This window comes from Nyctibius grandis, chromosome 1, assembly GCF_013368605.1.
Source record: "Nyctibius grandis isolate bNycGra1 chromosome 1, bNycGra1.pri, whole genome shotgun sequence".
Taxonomy (NCBI): Eukaryota; Metazoa; Chordata; class Aves; order Nyctibiiformes; family Nyctibiidae; genus Nyctibius; species Nyctibius grandis.
Window position 1 is genome coordinate 127,845,394 of NC_090658.1, and position 21,073 is coordinate 127,866,466.

The following is a 21,073-nucleotide window of genomic DNA, read 5'->3' on the forward strand; positions in this document are numbered from 1 at the left end:
TGCTAAGTTGTGTTGAAACGTCTTTCAAAAAACAGGCCTTTAAGAATTGTGGAAAAATGATTAAACCTGGCTGAACTGAGAAGAGACTAGTACAAGGCTGTCATAGAAAGACCTGCTGAAATCCTGGTGGCAGCAAAGCTGAATTCCTGTTATATACACCAGGCTCCTTCTAAACCCTTTCAGCTTTCACTTGTTTATTATTCTTGCTTGGTTTACAAGCTCCAAAGAAACTTGACATAGAGGAAACTTGACATACAGGAACAGGCTCAACACATCTTGAGATAGATTATTTCCTTCCTTCAGAGCTACAAGAAGGCTGGTGTTGCTCATGATTAGGTATCTTTTGACATTTCGTTGAAAAAGCTTACTTTCTAACACAGTGTGGCAAAGTCTGACCAACACAGGCCCATTTACCTGCTGGCATCTCCAGCGCTCCGGTCTATAATGGGATTTGTTGTTGCTGTCATGCCTTACGTCTGGTTTTGCTGTTTAGAAAGTGCTCATTTTGACCTACAACAGCACTGATTAGAAGAGTTGCTTTAAAGTACATTCCTGTGAGATGGTCTCATTCTCCACAAGAAGCATAGGATGCAGAATACAAAGTAAGAGGAAAGGGTAAAAAAAGTAAGTAGAAAAGGCAAGCAAAAAACTGTTGAGTGGTTTGACATGGTTTACTTTTTTTTCACCAAAAAAAAAATATTCTGAGATATGCAATCATCAGTGATCATTTGGGGGTTTGAAATAATATTTAGGCTGATGGGTGTCTGAGCCATGAGTCAGATCTTCAGGGTTCAGGCCCGCTGGACAAATTGACTTGTCTGAGTCTGCTTCTATTTCATGTACAAACTGGGGAAGCTCCAGTTTTCCAAAATTAAAATCAGGTGCTAGTATCATCTCCTTTTGAGTATCAGAATTTAAGAGAATTGATAGTGACTTAAAGACGAACTTGCATCAGATGGCAACCAAGAACCTACACCAGGGAAGAATTACTATTAGCATTTATTACAACATGCTAATAGTGTGTCATGGTTAACAGAGCCCGATGAGAAGATGCTATGTAACACCAGAGACAAGGTCATTATGCAGTGAGTCTGGAGCATAGATGGGCCCCGTGGCTCAGTCGCATTGGGGTTACCCGGCCACCAGAGAGAACTGGATCCTGTTTAAAAAACAGGTTTAGGTAAGATTCCTTTGATCTGCAAATTTGACCTTCCTGAAAATTGCATCTGAAGCTTACTGCACTGTCCTACCATGATCCAAGCTGAGTTGTTCTCCAGTGGTGCTGAGGCATTTTACACATAGTCTGATAGAAAGCTTCAAGCAGGACTCATTGCAAATTAACATAACTCTTCTAGTGCACTGCACTGAATTCAACTTTCTGGATTATTCTATTTTCCAGTGAACTGCAGATTATAATATAGCATGTGTTCTGTTTTTAAAGCAATTATGCTTAAATATACTTGTTCTTCAGTTTAATTTTCCTTCTGAAAGCACAGCAGTCATCTTCTATCAACAAATCCATTCCAGAATGTTTTTGCTAGCAACTGTTACTAAGAATTTTTTCATCCAAAGTGGAAGCTTGGGAGGGATATAATCAGCTCTCTAGCATGGCTAGAAACATTTGCCAGTAGCTAAAATATACAGTGAGCAAAATATATGCCTTTTGGATGTTTCTAAAACAAAACAAAACAAAACAAAAATCATAGCTTTAGGACATAGACCTCATCTGCTTCTCATCCTGGAAAAGTAGAAGTCCTTCTAGTCTAGCAGTGGGATGACTGCTTTCAGACAAGAAGGCACAGCTCTCTGGTCCAGCCAATCAAAGACCATATGACAAGAATGACCAGAAGAAACCCTGTCATTGACATTATGTAGCAGGATTGGGGTGTGAATTCCAAAAAATGCAATTATCAAAGGTTTCCTCACAAAATTGAGGTCTGCAGTTCGTGCCTTCTACCGGCTCCCCTCTGCTGCCCAGAAGGCCCCAGGTGGATGCAAGAGCAGCCAGTGTTGACCCTGGGGGCAGTTTTGGCTGTGGATGCCAAGTAGCCATGATTCTGTATCCAGAAACAAAAGTTAAACATCTAAGAGAGTAGTAAAGCAAACACCAAGCACCATGCATAGTCCTTACTGTTGATGTAAAGCTCCATTTTATTTTGACTGAAGCCTTTAATTGTTTTACTGATCACTGGAAAACACTTGCTGCTTCTGTTCTTTCTATCCTCCTCACATCATTGTAGGGGATCAAGCAGAATAAACACACTCATGCACTGCATGTTGCCAAGATTTTGTGCTCATCACCCAACCTGTGGATTACATGCATGTCCCTGTTCGCTAACTTGTTATGAACAATAACGATTTTTATTAGCGAGCATTTTTAGAAGGTCCCATTCTCATTGTGCATGCATGTCTACATGATTCATGAGTTTTGGATTGCTTTTGAGGTTTGCTCCAAGAGCTGTTTCAGGTGGCTGTGATATTATCAGGAGTAGCTGGAGAAACAAAAGCCTTTGTACAGAAAAATTGGCAGTAAGTGAATAAGGAAATTATTTTCAAATCATTTGTTTTAAGGTATATTTGTCATACTCAAATCTGAACATATTGATTTATATTATGGCTTTGGCATTGTAAACATTTGATAGGATTGTTTATTAAAATTGTACCACTCTTTTTTGGTTTTCCAAAACACACTTCTAATGTAATATTTAAACACACACACACACTATACAATTGGCTGACTCCAGCTCACCTCTTCAACACAACTGGATTGTATGAATATTCACATCTTTCACAAAGAAATCCAGCACTCATGGGTGCAGACAGATCACAGAATAGGGCTTCTGAGCTAAAGCTGCAAATGGACCTAAGTGATACTTCCAACTTGGAATTTTACAGGGATCCTTCAAATTCCTGTGGCTGAGAGCTATGCACATTCACATTACTACTAGCAAAGCCCCATGGGCCTTGAGTCTCCACCAGAGAAATTACACTAGTCTTGAAACTGTCACCCCACTCAGATCCCTGTGTCACATCAGAGGCAAAGCAGAGCTCTCAGACTGCCTATTTGGTCTGTGGTCCTTCCTCTAGGATCTGCTTCAGGGCATGTCATTCTTTGAGTATAGTTATTACACTGGCTTTGCACCAACGAGAAGTGGCAATGAAACTTTCTGATGTTGCATGTGTGTCCCATCGTATCCCACACCCCAGTGACTGAACTTGACTGCTTTCCTGTTAGTTTGCCTACGCTACCAAGGCGATGCCCAAAAAAATACCCCAAAAGTTAACATGTGGGTTAAAGGTGCCTCAAACAATTCTAGGGGATATCTGCGAAGATAACTCCCCAATTTCCTCTTTCACTGTCAAAGAACAATGCACCTTCCTGCAGGTTTCCATAAAATTGAGCTAATGCAATTTAGGTACCTAATCTAGAAAAAGATTCAGAGATTAAAATCCCAGCTAAAGACCCCCAGATAGCCATGTCTTCCTTCACCCAGCACCAGGCATCTAGAAGCCCTGGATCTTGCCCATCCTCCTATTTTCTACAGGTTGCCCCAGGTATTTTTAAGGTCTGCTTTCTGGCTTGGGTAATCCTATTCACTCATCTAATCGGCTTACAGAGATCCTGAGTGCCTGATGCCTGCAACAACCCGAATCTGCTTATAGAACTAGTTTTAAGTGACTTTTCCAGGACTAGGCAGAAAGTGAGTGCAAGAGCCAGGAACTGAAGCCAAGTTTCTTGTTTCATAAACTCCTGAGTTAACCACTTCTGCTCATAAGAATCGAGTATGAAAAAAACATAACAAAGGGGAATGAGAAGGAAAGCTTTCAAAGAACCAAACCCTACATCACCCGTTCAGATTTCTTGAATGCCTTGTTGTGCCAAACATTTACGGCTTTGAGCACTGCTGGAATTCTCAAAGCTGGTGGATAATTTTCCCCACAAATTTTATTACTGTAGAATCTGATTCTGCTACCCATACACATCTTGATCAGCCCCACTTTTTCCCCCAGAGGTTGAAAAGAAGAACCCTTAGGCTTTGAGGGGACAGAAGACTGCCAAATGCTAACATTTATTTTGTTGCCTTTTTCTTAAAAAAAAAAAAAAAAAAAAGAAATGAGCAGATGAAACCCACGTTGCTCTCTAATCTTCTTTTCTTGTTAATAAAATTTGCCTTCCCTTGTGATGCTACCTTATCCCCACTGTACAAACCAGGACAAGGTAACACTGAATAGGATCCAGATCCAGTGAGAAATTTTCCCTTCAGATTGTTTTCCTGCCAGGAAAGGCATGTTTGCTACTATGTGAATGCTTCTTGGAGGTGGTTCGGTTTTGGCAAATCTTGCAGGAGATCTAAGCAAGAGGTTGCACTGGAAATTTGTGTTATTTTCTGTCAGCTCAGAAGGGTGCTTCTGACTTCTCAGCAGCAGTCATTAAGAAGGCTTGATGAGGACCTGGGTGCTCAGCGACCAGGGTCTGTGGGTCTTTCCATTAGGAAATTTGGTAGCAAGTAGGATTGGGTCTATATTTGATGAGGTGCTTTGAGGTAAAAAAGAAAAAGAGAGGATATTAAGATGAACGTTTTTACTACAATTTAATATGCATGATGATCGGGTAGTGAGGTGGATTGTCAACTGGCTGAAGGAAAGAAGCCAGAGAGTGGTGGTCAATGGGACAGAGTCCAGTTGGAGGCCTGTGTCTAGCAAAGTCCCTCAAGGGTCGCTACTGGGACCAGTTCTATTCAATATATTCATTAATGACTTGGATGAGGGAATAGAGTGCACTGTCAGCAAGTTCGCTGATGACACCAAACTGGGAGGAGTGGCTGACACACCGGAAGGCTGCGCAGCCATTCAGAGGGACTTAGACAGGCTGGAGAGTTGGGCGGGGAGAAATTTAATGAAATATAACAAGGGCAAGTGTAGAGTCCTGCATCTGGGCAAGAACAACCCCATGTATGAGTACAAGTTGGGGACAGACCTGTTGGAGAGCAGCGGAGGGGAAAGGGACCTGGGGGTCCTAGTGGACAGCAGGATGACCATGAGCCAGCAATGTGACCTTGTGGCCAAGAAGGCCAATGGCATCCTGGGGTGTATTAGAAGGGGTGTGGTTAGCAGGTCAAGAGAGGTTCTCCTCCCCCTCTACTCTGCCCTGGTGAGGCCGCATCTGGAATATCGTGTTCAGTTCTGGGCCCCTCAGTTCAAGAAGGACAGGCAGCTGCTAGAGAGAGTCCAGCGCAGAGCCACGAAGATGATTAGGGGAGTGGAACATCTCCCTTATGAGGAGAGGCTGAGGGAGCTGGGTCTCTTTAGCTTAGAGAAGAGGAGACTGAGGGGTGACCTCATTAATGTTTATAAATATGTAAGGGGCAAGTGTCAAGAGGATGGAGCCAGGCTCTTCTCAGTGACATCCCTTGACAGGACAAGGGGCAATGGGTGCAAGCTGGAACACAGGAGGTTCCACTTAAATTTGAGGAAAAGCTTCTTTACAGTGAGGGTGACCGAACACTGGAACAGGCTGCCCAGAGAGGTTGTGGAGTCTCCTTCTCTGAAGACATTCAAAACCCGCCTGGACGCGTTCCTGTGTGATATGATCTAGGTAATCCTGCTCTGGCAGGGGGATTGGACTAGATGATCTTTCGAGGTCCCTTCCAATCCCTAACATTCTGTGATTCTGTGATTCTGTGAAAGTAATTTCCACAGCAGTTGCTACAGTTAGAGGGTAAACATTTTTAAACAGCCATCTCCTCTATTTCTTGGGGAAATAAAATATGTAAATAAATAAAACCAACAGCAGTGAAGAAGTAGCTTCCTGGCTTCTGTCCAGCAAGGGAAAAAGAAAAGAAAAAGAAAAAAAATGGTGGCTGCTGTGCAACACAGGGGAGAGCAACAGTCCAGTAAACAAGACAAAACAGACCTAATTGGAAACAGGGCCCCAGTGGCACTCTGGGATGGAAGGTAAGTGGAGAGAATGGGAGAGATGCAGAGAAGATTAGAAGAACTGAAAAAAACAAAGAAAACCGAGGGGAATTGAATAAAAACAACAGTCTGCTTACAAAAGTAAACATAGGGGGAAGGGAGAACATGCAAAGGGGAAACAGATGCACAATGAGACAGTGCTCAAGAGACAGAGGGAGATAAAAGTGGTCTAAAATAAGAGGGAAACTTGGAGTGAAAAAAAAGAAACAACAAAAAAAAAAACACGAAAAATATTGGCAGGAATGCCTTGGTGACCTTCTTGTATTGAGATGCCTCTGTTTGTACAGACCCTGGGGAGGCTGGTGGCATTTTGTACACACAGAGACATTTGCCACCAAAGATCACACTAAGGAACCTGAAACACAGAAGTGCTGTCTTACTAAGGATTGTTTTTAAAGCCTCCTCCCTGTTTGTGCCTCTTCCTCCTAATTCATGCATATCTGAGATGGAACAGATGAGAAGGAGCTCTGAAACTGAGTCACAGTGCCCATCTGAGGTCTGGCTGAGCAGCCACTCCCAATGGGCTGTAGGTGCACACATCTCCCATGGGCTTGAAGCCAGAAGGTCTACAAAACCATGATTCCCAAGCACAAATTAGGTTGCTGGTAGGATTGTGTCCTTTCTGCTAAATAGATGCACAAAACTAAACTGCCATGGAAAAAAGCTGCTCTTTAGATCTTCTGTGGAACCTGTTGGAGACCCACAATGATTCAGAGCACAGCAACCATATGCAGAAGGTCTCCTGATGTGAAGTAGTTCCTCTGAGATTAAACTCAAAGACTTGGGATTCTTACAAGGCTGTTCTCAGGAGCTATGCAAGGAGGTTTAAAATATTGCTCTCTCAGCTGCCCGTCCTCCTCCTCAGGCAGCTCAGAGTTTGGTGAGTTAGTGCAAACTGACTTTCATTAGCAATATAAGATAGTATGCCAGACTGAGTAGGTAAATGTTTCCTCTGTCTCCCCTGCTGTGGTACAGGAGAATCGGGGTGATAGAGTGTGAAAGCACCCAAGCAAAACTTCCCCAAACAAGTCCACCTGGCTATGTGGGAACAGGTGGAGCAAGGACTTTGAAAAGGGATAAAGAGGCAAGACCACGAGTGTGCATACATGGGCTGTCCAGGCATTGTTTTGATGGTGAAGCAATCTGACTTTGACAATGGTCCCATGAGTGGTGAGAGTTTGGCATGGCATTTGTCTGTGGTATAGAAAGTCAGACCATGAAGCTGTGAAGAGGCTCAGAAATGTGATTTCAATGTGTAGTGATAATGTCTCTGTGGTACTGCCCTGTGTGACACATGCTGGAAGACCAAGGGCATTTGGGGCATGGGGTCATTAAGACCATGTCATCCTCTGAAGAACACTTAAAAGACAGAGTGGTCTTAGGATTTCCTCTTTGATCTTTCTGCTGGTAAATCATTCACAATAGGGCACAACAAGCCAGAGCATGGGTTCTTTAAATTATTGCCGATGATTACCATGACAGGGCACAGCAGACACAGAAAGGATCCGTGTCTTTTTTGGTACTCAATGGCATGTGTTTGACTAGGTCCACTTCAGAGTTTAGGGGTTTCCAGAGCATTGGATAAGTTTTATTGACAGCACTGGGAAAAAGAGCTAATGACTGAGCCTGGGAGGGTGAAGATGGCCTCAGAGGGAGAGTTCAACATCTTGCTCAGAATTGTGATTTTGGGTTAGTGGTATAGCATTAAGTGCTGCGGCCTGTGTTATTCCCATCTAGTGAAAAAGCAGAGGATTTACAGACGAGACTCTTATCTTCTTTCAGCCTTCATCTCTCAGAGTACTTAAATGTGTCTGTCGCTCCAGTTTGTCTCATTGACCTCAATGGCTACGTCTGTATTAATAAACCAAACATTGCCAGGAGTCACTCTTTGGCTTGGAGACTAACAGTCTGCTTACATTCATGCTATTAAACTCTGTTAGCCTCTAAAATAGGGTGACCGCATCCAGCCATCTATTGGAAGTGGTCCCAGGAGCTTGCCTGTTCCTGCACCATCCCTGGGAGAGACCTGGCAGCCTGGCGAGGACCACTCTGGCAATGTGACAACAGATGCCATCAGCGAGGTCTGTCCAAGGAACTAGTTGTTCTTAAGGAGATCGAGGCAAAGAGCAAACTGTCCTGTGACTGCTCATCTCTGTCCATTGGTTCTCACTATCTTGATATCAAAACTAGTAGAGAAATGGTTGTACATGCCTGAAAAAGACCTAGTACAATTTCCTTAACCAAAAACATCCCAAATCCCTTTAGGATATATCCTCAAAGACATATATAATTTCCTCACCCTGTAAAATTTCACTGTTTTGCCCCGAACCATTGTGTTTGCCAGGAAATTTTGGAACAAAATGAAATCTTCTGTCCAAACACAAGAAGGGTAAAATTCCAGTTTCTCCTTTCTGTTTTGTTTAGAGAAACATCATGAGTGGTTGCTTTTTGTCAGAACCAAAGTTCCTCAAAGGCTAAGTCTCCTAGAAATGGAGTTTTGGATCACTTTTGTTATAAAGAACAGCCTCCAAATCCAACAGCACTTGGATTTGGGACTTAGGTGTGGGCCTATTAACAAATTAGGACTGTACATGATGCTAGGTTGAAGATCCAAACTTGCCCAAATGTTCAGGGAGTGATCAAATCTGTGGTTTTGCTTTAGCTCCGTCACTGGTTTAGAGGGAGGAAAAGTAGTTTGGACTTCACTGATAAAAGTTGCTTGTGCTTGAATCATTTTATACCGGTAATGTGTTAAATATACCGCAGCAGATTCATATGGCAAGGAAGTATTTTAAGCATTGCAGTGAGTTAACTGAAAGGAACCATAGGAAATATATACCAGAAGTTAATTTTTTCCAGTTCTTTTTCAGCTCTGCACCCTGCCTGCGTTAGCTCTTGTGCAGGGTGCCTTATTTTCACTTAGAACTGTTGTGGAATCATTATAAAATACAACTCACGCACCGCAAGGACACGGGGAGTCTCTTGGCTTATATTTTGCAGATGTCCATAATTTAATTGGACCAGCAGGTGACCAGGATTACAAGGTCACCTTATGACGGTGATCAGCTCATGGCTGAACACGGGCAGCTCACAGTAAGGCATTGGGACTGTTGTACCCATGCTTGAGCCCTGCACTCAGCTGCTTTTCAGCAAGTCTGTTGTGGATATTAGATGCTCTCTGCCTGAAATCTGTCCCTTGAGGCTGACTTACAAAATCTAATAGTGCCTTCTGGCCCTAAAAAATGTGTCAGTCCAGTGAGGTGGTGGTTTTGCTTAAAGGTAAAGCAATCCAGGGAGCTTTCAGATCTGGATGAAACCATCAGTGATTATGGAGTTTATCTTGACATTTATTAGTTGTTAATAGCAGTGCTTCCAGAAAGCTAAGCACTTTCCAGGCAGCCATGCAGCATCCTCGGCCTGCAAGAGCTGGTAGCTTAAGAACACACAAACACTAAAAGAAACAGCAAAAATAAAAAGGGGTTTTAAAAGTTCATGATTTTTCTGGCATTAAAGCTCACTTGAGTCACTACTAGTCAAATGGTGGTAGGCAGTTTCTCAGAGGTGGAAATATCTGTGGGGAAGGAATCTTCAGGTTGACCTAGATGGGCATGGTGAGGTCGGTTGGAGCTTGGGCTTGGCCCTCTCCAAGTGTAGTGAGTGCCAAAACCAACAACGATTTGGCTATAGTCTGGGCAAGAAAAATCACTGCTTGGGTGAAGAGCTTCAGTGACAGTGGCAGAGGTTGTGACTGAGAAGTAGGTCAGCAGAAAAGTAACGAGTAGCAACTCAGGAAGTCACGTTGGGGAGTGTTGCCCCTTTGAGACAGCAATAGTGCTGGGACCATCTGTAATGGCTGGTGATCCTGAACCTATGGAAATAGAGCTGCGTCTTTCCCACTAGAAAGAAAAATCCTGAAAGGCTGAGATCTTTTTCACGGAATCACAGAATCACAGAATCAATCAGGTTGGAAGAGACCTCTGGGCTTATCGAGTCCAACCATTGCCCTTACACCACCCTGTCAACTAGACCATGGTACTAAGTGCCATGTCCAGTCTTTTCTTAAACACATCTAGAGATGGTGACTCCAACACCTCCCTGGGCAGCCCATTCCAATGTCTAATGACCATTTCTGAGAAGAAATGCTTCCTAATGTCCAACCTGAACCTCCGCTGGCAAAGCTTGAGGCTATGTCCTCTTGTCCTATCGCTAGTTGCCTGGGAGAAGAGGCCGACTCCCACTCCACTACAACCTCCCTTCAGGTAGTTGTAGACTGCAATAAGGTCACCTCTGAGTCTCCTCTTCTCCAGGCTAAACAACCCCAGCTCCCTCAGCTGTTCCTCGTAGGTCAGACCCTCCAGACCCTTCACCAGCTTGGTCGCCCTCCTCTGGACTCGCTCCAACACCTCAACATCTTTCTTGAAGTGCGGGGCCCAGAACTGGACACAGGATTCAAGATGCGGCCTCACCAGTGCCGAGTACAGAAGGATGATCACTTCCCTAGACCCGCTGGCTACACTATTCCTAATAGAGGCCAGGATGCCATTGGCCTTCTTGGCCACCTGGGCACACTGCTGGCTCATGTTTAGCTGGCTCAGGCCAGGCTGATAAATGACATCCCAAGACAAATGAGCATTAAACGGCAAAGTTAAGTCACTCAAGCTCAGTGTTGGCTTAACCAGTGTGGACCGAGTAATTTCTGAGCAGAGCTTTTTGCTCACCAAACTATTCTCTTGACTTTTCCCTTGTCACATGGGGCTGCCATGTGACATGAAAAGACCTTTTTTACCAGGAAAAAAGCTTCTTACAGCAGATAAGAGAAACAACTCACTGCAGAGACTCTCAGTATAGCAGAGACAAGTGGATGAATGGCCAGGAGAAGAAAAATGCAGCTGATCATATCACTGAGTCTTTAAATATGTATTTATTCATTTTCTGGTTTCCACCTAAGTCCAGAAACTGAAATTCAATTCTGAACTCTTCATCTACATGACTTGGGCAGGCCTTTTGACCTGTCTGGGCTTTTCCATTTGTAAAGTACGGGTAATAATGCCAGGTAGCCTCAGTAATTGCAGAAAATGCCCCCATGGAAGTAATTTGCAGATCAGAGAGAACAGTATCATTGTTCAGAGATTGCAAAGGACTGTGTAGAAATGTTTTTAAATAATGATGCATTACTTACCTGGGGTAATCTCAGATTTCAGAGTCATCTCACACCTCACCCCGTGTCTCTTCACACCATAGGAGTGACACTGGAAGCAGAACCCCAGTCAGCCAGATCCTGATACACAGATCTCTGCCATTTCCATTAAAGCTGGTGCATTTAAAATTATTTAAAATCTTTAGACTGATTTATTTAAAATAAAAGAGACTGCTACTAGTGCAGGTCCTCTAACAGCCCCCTGAACACTTTGGATTTCTCCTGGCAGATGCACTACATATGGACAAAGTCCTTTTTAACTAAGTTTATGATAACTACGTAGGTTTACCCACCACATGACTGCTCTGAGAAGTGCCAGGGTTGCAGCACAGGCATCCCTGCACATCTGAAAAGGGGCCCTGTATAAGCCCTCCTCCAAAGAAGAACCTATCTACTTCCCCTCAGGGCAGCAGCACATTTCAGTGAAGGCAACAGCCGCTGCTCCTCTGAACTACTACTGCAGGCTGCTCACAAACTCACAAGGCATCAGTTATGTCTCTCTGTGCTCCTCAGCTTTTATTTGCAGCCATAAACAGTAAGGACTTAAAAAAAAAAAAAATCAGCAGATAATCATAGATGTGTTGGTCCAGATCCAACACCACCTTTTGGGTCCTAAATCCAGTTTGTTAAGAAGGTAGAAACCTAAAAAGGGTGCTGAGTCTGGGTTGGGACATTCACACTGAACATGGCAGCAGCCCCAAAAGGGTGGAAATGGCTCAGCTCAAAAGTTTTACAAGTGCTTGGGAGGGACGAGGGCTTGTAAGAGCCAGGCGAGATGCCTAGAAGCTGAAACAATGCTGAGTGTGGCTCAAAAAGCACTCCCTGTAGACAGACCAGCTTTTCAACACAGCCAGAAATTACCCATATGTCTTTAAACCCTGTTGCACGCTACATGTTGCATTGATTGTGCACAGCAGCTGAGCACTGAACAATAAGCTGCCGCTGCTGTGCTGGATGGGGGAACATCCTGGTGTTGCTATGACATTTCTTGTCAAGTTTTCAGACTCAAATGGATCCCACATGGAGGGAGTGCATCAGGCTCCGTTGGCAAGCAGGAGATTTGGAGACTGGAGCACTCCCCATCTCCTGTTCGTGGAAACAAAGCATCTTTTATGCTTCCTTCCAACCAGGACAAGGGGCTGAAATAAATCATTGAGTGACCCAGCCACTCCCCTGCTATTATAACAAGCAGCTGGAGGGCCACCAGACCTGGGCACCGCTGCTAGTCAAACAGGCGCTTCCCCATTCACCTTTTATTTGGATTCACTGGTGGCACTCTGGGGGTTTGCCGCTTCTTTCTTTGCCTCCTACTGTCCAGAGACACTACCAGTAAAACCCCAAAGCAATATTAGAAAAAGGGAGGCTGGGCTCGCAGCCAGCTGTTGCTAACAGATGTGTCTGTGAGCATCGCGAAGAACAAGCCAGTCCAGCCTGCTCGCAAACCGGAGCTTATTGTTCGATGGGGCACAACGAGCAACTGCAGGAGGTTAAATAAATCCCAGGACACGACTTCTGCAAGTTGTGGAAAGCTTCCAGAAAGGTGCTTGGGATTCCTCTGTGCTCATTGCCTGAAATAAAGTTTGGGGAGTTCTCTGGAGCAGATAGTACGTGCCCAAACACTGGCACTATGCCACAAAAAATACACTCTTGCATTTTTAAGCTCTTATGTACCCACTTTGAAGATAATAGGATTGTATTTAAGGGGTCAAAGTGCAAGTTCCCAGGCGTCCAGGTGGGATGGGGATGACTTACATGCCCTTGAAGACGAAGCAGGTCTATGGCGGAGCAAAAAGCAGATGCACAAGCCTTTTGCTCCTGCTTCGAAGCCATCCTCCCTCCATCCTTCCCCTTGTCTGGAGTCTGTTGTGCACTACACAGAAGTGGCGGCTGCTGCAGCCCTCTGGAGCTTGTTTCCTACCTCGAACCACAGCCTCAAGGAGCAGCAAAGATGAATCTGGTGATGCCCTACAAACCAGCTGCTTTTCTGGGCCTGCTGCCTCTTCTGCTGGAAAAGGAGAGGCGCAGTGGGGGGGAGGAGGTTCCAGCTGGGAAGGTGGGGAGGGCGAGAGGAAAACCGGGAGGGAAGAACCTGAGTAATTTCACAGCAAGGGCAGCATATGAAGTTGCTTCGGTTCGTGGTCTGCACACTGGGGTTTGTCTGTGGGAAGCCTGCAGGGGTGTTGCAACCTGCCAGTGCCAATAAACATCACCACAAGACCAGAGGAGCTCAGGGCCTGCAATATGAAAGGCAAAGAGAGGAAAATTAGAAGCAAAAATATGAAGTTAATAAAAATCCTTTATCCAATCAGACTCTAAAGAGAGCACAGCCATGGGCTGGAAGCAGCAGCCAGGCGCTCCAAGCCCTCACTTTGCTTAATTACCTAATAGCTTGCAGAGCCCCTTCGGCTTTATGAGTTTCACATTTATTTGCAGCTGTCCTGCCTTGCAGGAGCCATGGTAGCTGGTGACGGTGTGCCTCGGCCCATGCCCCCTGCCTGGATGCAGGGCGATGGGGCTTCATGGCCCAGATGCTCCAGATATCAAGGTCTGAACTGGGTAAAGCCCTTTAGGTAGAAAATCTTTCTTATTAAGTCCATAATTTGCCTGGTAAGGGAAAGAAATTCCTCCCTCCCCGCTGTTTGCAGAACAGGTCACACATAATCACAGAATCATAGACAGGTTGGGGTTGGAAGGGACCTCGAGATGATCCAGTCCAACCCCCTGCCAAAGCACATTCCCCTAGAGCACGTTGCACAGGGTTGTGTCCAGGCAGGTTTTGAGTATCTCCAGAGAAGGAGATTTCACACCCTCCCTGGGTAGCCTGTTCCAGTGCTCTGCCACCCTCAAAGTAAAGACGTTTTTCCTCATATTTAGATGGTACTTCCCATATTTCAGTTTGTTCCTCTTGCCCCTTGTCCTGTCACTGGGTACCACTGAGAAGAGTCTGGCCCCATCCCCTTGACACCCCCCCCTAAGGTATTTGTAATTGTTGATAAGATCCCCCCTCGGTCTTCTCTTCTCCAGGCTAAACAGACCCAGCTCTCTCAGCCTCTCCTCATAAGGAAGAGGCTCCAGTCCTCTAATCATCTTTTCATCCCTCTGCTGGACTCCCTCCAGTAGTTCCTTGTCTTTCTTGAACTGGGGGGCCCAGAACTGCACACAGTACTCCAGGTGTGGCCTCACTAGGGCAGTGTAGAGAAGGAGGATAACCTCCCTCGACCTGCTGGCCACACACTTCCTAATGCATCCCAGGACACCATTGGCCTTCTTGGCCACAAGGGCACATTGTTGGCTCATGGGGAACTTGTCCACCAGAACTCCCAGGTCCTTCTCTGCAGAGCTGCTTTCCAGCAGGTCCACCCTCAGCCTGTACTGGTGCACGGTGTTATTCCTCCCTAGGTGCAGGACCCTACACTTGCCTTTGTTGAACTTCATTAAGTTCCTCTCTGCCCAGCTCTCCAGCCTGTCCAGGTCTCGCTGAATGGCAGCACAGCCTTCTGGGGTATTGGCCACTCCTCACAGTTTTGTGTCATCAGCAAACTTGCTGAGTGTACGCTCAGTCCCTTCATCTGGGTCATTGACGAATAAGTTAAACAGGACTGGACCCAGTACTGACCGCTGGGAAACACCACTAGCTACAGGCCTCCAACTAGACTCAGCATTGCTGACCACAACCCTCTGAGCTCTGCCATTCAGCCAGTTCTCAATCCACCTCACTGTCCACTCATCTATCCCACACTTCCTGAGCTTTCCTATGAGGATTTGTGGGAGACAGTGTCAAAAGCCTTGCTGACGTCAAGGTAGACAACATCCACTGCTCTCCCCTCATCAACCCAGCTGGTCATGTCCTCATAGAAGGCCATCAGATTGGTCAAGCATGATTTCCCCTTGGTGAATCCATGTTGACTACTCCCGATAACCTTCTTTTCCTCTACATGCTTAGAGACGGCATCCAGGTCCTCTGGGCAGTTTATCTGAGTCTGTATTCCCAGAACAGAGGGTTGTTGATTTCATGAAGATCAAGAATTGTGCCTGTGGGGTCTGGCATGAGCTTTGGTTTCCTTGCCCTGCTATCACTGCAAGAAAACCCCTTCCCAGCTCAGGTCCTCTCTCCTGCTGGGAGCAGCTCCCAGAGCAGGAGGTGGGTGGGATGCTGGAAGACCTGTTAGTGCTGGCGGGTGCTCTTTGCAGGGCTGGAGTTGGGCATGGACAACACAGGCACACAGCTGCCCAGGCTGTAGGCAGGACCCTGGTCCCTGGTAAATAATGGGTCTGGGCACAGTAAACCTATTTTGCTCCAGGTCAAGCTGGCACTGGATCTAGTGAAGTTTTTTCTCCTGGTTGGACTGATGAGGACAGCTGGGGTATGTTGTCTTCCCCTGTGTCATGGGATCCTTGCTGCTTCCTGGGCATTTTATCCACATGCCTCATCCCAGTGTCCCAGTTCTGCCATAACAACCCCCTGCATCCCATCCAGTGACCGAGCTGCAGGCACAGGCATTTCAAAACTCCTCTGCTGGCACCAGGCTGTGCTAATGGGAAGGTCACGGCAGCTGTCATGCAGGCAGAGAAAGCTGAGCCCTGACTTCAGCAGATTGTGAGAAGCTGGGTAGAGTTCTCTGTTGCTGACAAAGGACTGCTTGCTACCTGCTGTCTCAGTGTGTCCCAGGAACAAACAACGTCTGAAGACTTCTCTAATCAACAAGAAATTATTTACAAGGTGCCCACGACTAAAGCACTTCAGCTTTTGATTAACAGCCTGCTTAGCAGGGCAAAACTTAAAGGCACCATATGCAGGAGTGCTTGTCCCCAAAGCTGAGTGATCAGTTCTGGGCTTTGTTCCTAGACCTTTTCTGGGGGAGGATCTGTGCCTAAAAAGCTATGGAAAAACATGATGGCTTTTTCAGGGCTCTTAGACCCAGAGAGCAGCACTCATGACTGACATGCAGGGATAAACACTGACCATCTGGGAGGAGCTGACGGCTTACTTTGCAGCTGAGCACCATTAACCCCACCTGGTCATTAATCCCCAGGAAATTGAACATATCACATAACTGGAGGATAAAGGAGTTGAAGTGACCTTGTGAGATCATCTTATCTGACCCTCTGCAATGTGACAGCATCAGGGAGCCCCTGTTCCAACACCTTTTGGTGTTACAAGGTAAAAAATGGAGGAGAGGGAAAGGAGAAGAATAAAATAAAAGAAAGTGTTTAACAAGAACTGCAATGTTATTCATTCAATGCATATCCTGCTGTTATTCCCTTTCTGCTGGCATTTAGGTGTTGGTATAACTGAAAAGGGGAGATTTCTTCTGGCACAAATCCTCTTAGTGAAAAATTCAGGTTGAGAATCTGATTTCTGTTTATGCATTAGGAAGGTCTTTCTGCTCTCCGCTTGTAGTATATTACTGCCAAAAGGTGATGAGCCCTCAAAGCAAAGCCTGTTCATGAGCTCTGGACTCTCTGGCGATGGGGCAGTGCCAGCTGTGTGTTTGCAGGGTACCTGCACTGGTTGTGGCTGTGCGTTCCCACGTTACAAGGTGATGGATTGGTGGGCTTTTCTCCTGGGCAGCTGCAGATGGGCTTTGTATGATGATGCTCCTGTGATCCTGCCCTGTGCCCCGCTGCCTTGGTGAGACAGCAGAGAGATGCCTCATTGCTCTGACAGGTTAAGCTGGACCCAAAAATCGATATGACTCTGCACATCCCTGACCTCCTCCACTTCAAAACCACAGTGAAATGTAAGCACAGTCCATCCTAATACACCCAGCTAGTTAACTGAGCAGATGGTGGGGTTTCAGGCCTCCCCTCCCAGATGTTTGGACGTGGTCACACACAGCCTTGTCCCAGTTATAGGGAGACCTCTATGTGGCTTTCAGGGTGTTTCCCAGGTACCTGGGCCAAAGTGCAAGGTGCATCATGCATGACTGGTTCACCAAGCTTTGGCTTATCTTTCATTGCTCTGCATGGGGTACCAACACCCTGAGTGCTGCCTGTGCCAGATGCTGAGTACTGATGTGGCCCCGATGCCTTGCACTTGCCAGGAGCCCTGTTAGACATGGTGATGGACACACCACCCCCTAATTTCCCTGCTGTAACCTAGCAGAGCTCACAATGCTGCCCAGTGAAGCTTGAGGCTCCACAGAAATCAACCTTTAAGAAAGGTGCAATGTTCTCCCCTGGCATTTCATGGTTCATGGGTGCCCAGTCTGAAACCTTGGGCCACTTACTGGGGCACCTACATAAGACCCAGAGAGCCCAATACAAGACATTGATCTGGCAATTATGGTTTTTGAGCTGATATCATTACTGGGCAAATCTACTACGTGATCTTTTCTTGGTGAAAGAATAGCTAGGTTATGTTTCAATAGCAGATGCAGAATTTTTTGTTCTACTTGAAAGAAAAATATCAAAAATTCAAATCCTTTAGTGGATGTGCGAAAAAAGTTCACACAGATGTCTTTTTCTGCATTTCCCAGCTCTGTTTTCCTCAAGTGCTCTTTAATTTGGGCTCACTGTGAAATCATTTTATCACACATGGAAAATATAAGTAAAATGAGCATTTTTTTCATACTTATTGATATTTTTGAAATAGAAACTTTAAGGCTTCCATCAAATCCCAGTCAATTTTAAAAGGAACATAGGTAAACGAAAAGCTTCAAGATTCAAAAGGAAAATTAAAATATTAAGATGACCTGGGAATAAAATAAAAATCCTCTTTCTGTAAATATTAAACAGAGAAAAATGCTCTCATTTCCTCAAAGTGTTCTGTGTAGGAGAATATATGTGATGGGAAGAAAAGGCTATCCATGGTTTTCTGTGTTGCAGGAAAGGAAGATGGTAGACACTTGCTTAAGCAAAGTTAAAATCAATAGTTTCTTCTTAGAAATGCTTTTAATTAAGTCCAAACAAGTCCAAACATACAATTTCAAGCTGTAACTGGTAGAAGCCCTGTAAACCTGGCTTTCCATACTCTCAGTGCACATTTAAATTCTTATTCCCATTTTTCCTAAACATCTCAAAGCCCCATGCTGGGCACTTCTGAAAATCCGCCTGTTGTCTAATTAGGATCTGAGCTCTTTTGAAAATGTATCTCCAGTTGGGAGAGCTGACCACTTCTGTAAATCTGGAACAGGTTTTCAAAGGGAATTAGATGTCAAGTTTTGAAAACATCAGTAGGCATTTAAATACCACCGAAAGTTTGGCTGTAGGTGCTCTGAGGATAATAACCCTTTCTTCCCTTCATCTAGTCTTTCTTTAGTGTCCTCTTAGATTGTAAATCATTCGGGGTACAAGCTGTCTCTACGATGCATGTGTGCATCAGAGACCTGACTTTGGTTAGAACTGCTAACCATTCCCAGAAATGCATTTAAAAATATTGATCATCATCCCTTTCATGTCTATAAGTGAAGAAGGATGCAGAATTCCGACATAAATTGACTTTAATCTTAATTGGGCCCATTATCCCCTTTTTTACAGTTTCACGCCAGGCAATATTGCAGTCAGTGTTCCTTGTGCATGCTACTTGGAGTAAGCAAAACTTGCAGAGTGGGTTTGATGTGAGCTTAGCGGTTACATGGCCTGAAACCAGGTTTAATGTTAGATCTGACACTCGTGGCTTCAGCGGAGATACACGGATGAGCAACAAGTGAATACTTGCTCCCGCTTCCCTGCATCTCAGCCCCTAAACCTGTCCTGCCGGCGCATGATGCAGTGAGTGCTGGGTCCAGCTCTTTTACGAGCTCATCACGTGCGAGGGTTTCTGGAGACGGGGGATTTGCAAGCTCCAGATGCATCTCTGTGGCTGCAAAGGGCTCGTCCATCTGCTGCACGGTGTACGCTTACGTGGAGTCGGTGGAGCTGGCTGCCAGCTCTCAACAGACAGATCACACCAGCATAAAACTAGATTAGTATCTGAAGTCCGGACGAAATTCCCTGACGTTACCCCTTAAAAGTTTCAGGTGGAGGATAAAGAAAAATCTTGTAACTCAAAACCTTCTGATGTCCAAATTGTTATGTTACATAGGAAATCTCCTTCTTTCTTACAGCCCCTGGTGGACTTTCACTGATGAGTGACTGGGCCATCTGTTTAATTTCATGATTAACATATGTGTCGTGCAGTTACAAACGCTTTCCTCCTGGCGCTGTCCGGCTGCCCGTATCTGAAGTGTAGCTGATTTCGGTCCAAAAACCACAGCAGGGCGTGTAATTAATAAGGGTAATGTTGTGATATGATAAGTGCTGCAGTTTAGTGTGTGGTTGAGCCTATTGTTAACCCCAGAGCTGTTAATTTCAGGGTAATGTTTTAAGCTGATTTACATGAGAGATAAGCAAATTCATCTGTATTACAGCAATAAGTCTACTTAGCACTTATCCAGCTGCAGATCTTAGAGTACTTTATAAACATTAATGAATTAAACTCCATGTTCAAGGAGACTGCAAACAAAATTACAATGTTATAGCCCCATTGCTAAAAACAAAATCTAGAAGAGTGGGAGACAAATTACTGTTTTACCAACACAAGCTGAGAGCAACTGCTTCCAGTTTTTATTAGTAGTTGTAACAAGCCTGTTTTGGGGCTCTGTCCTTCTTTTGACACCTGGGGCAAAACTCCCTTTAACTTTGATGGCCATTCAATGCTATGTTTCCCCTTACAACTTAATAGTGAAATATCTCTTTACCAAAAGCTGGTGTTTGAAACACACCACTGATAAATTAAGAAGAGGGAGTAGATGAGTTTTTTCTCATGGTATTTCAATTGATATTAGAAAAATGTCTTTTATGCCCCATTTATCTATGTCTGCGTCTTCTCTGTGTCTACTCAACAAGAACATGCAAAAGAAGGTCTAAATTTTTGCAGCAGTCAGTAGGGGTCTATTCCCAGCTCTGTGTAATCAGTTAAAAGGGGTCCTATTTCTTTGCAGTGGCTCTAGCTCAGACCCTGAGGATAAATGCTCCTTCTTGTTTAAGGATAGGTAGCTCCACAGTAAGCTAGCCAAATCCGTTCAGTGAGTCAGAGACATTGTAGCTGCCCTCCAAAACAACCTTCATTGATTAAACAGGACTTGCCCCAGTAGGTTTTGCAGCATGTGGTGGTGCCCTGCAGGCACTAGTTCATGGTGGGATGGGTAGTCTTCAGTAAGATGGCTATAGGGAATACAGACTTGGGTTAGATGTGATCCTGATTGCTTGTGCCAGGCATTTGACTATTCAGTAGAAACAGCAAATAGGAACTTTAAAGTCTCGGCAACCTGCAAATCAAACATACCCACAGCTGGAGAAAGCCCATACACTGGAGAGAAGGCAAGGAGATGGACAAGGAAGGACATGCGGGCTTCCCTCCTCTGCACATGGAGAACAGAGTCAGAGGAAGATCAGGCCAGATTTACAATGAGCTCCTCACCCACTATCAGTGAGGTTCAGCCTTTAGGTGCTCAAATAAGTGGCCACGTTTTTTAATGCTTGGATGACCTGCTGTTGCCATCTCTGGCCACCAGCATCACATAATGATGATTCTCACATGCTCTGCCCTCACTTACATATCACGCTGGGGTCACGGTCTCCCGATGAGCTCTGAGGACAGGTCTTACCAAATGCAGCACTGAGACAGCAGTTGCATCCTCTGGTCATACCCCAAGAACCATTGCTGTGCTAGGCTGCCTGTGCCCATGCCCACCATCGCTGCATCCCAAAACACACCCAGGGCTCTGCTGGTGGGGGAATCGCAGGGCGATGCAAAGCTTCACGCTCGCGTGGTGTTGGCAATGGTCTAGTTATCACAAGGGCTGACTTACTTTGCATCAAGGCATCCAGAGGCAAGTCTGCTATAACTCCACCTTAGTTATTGAGGAGAAGGGAGCAGCCAAGCTGGAAAAAGCTTACTGAAGAGACTGACCACCA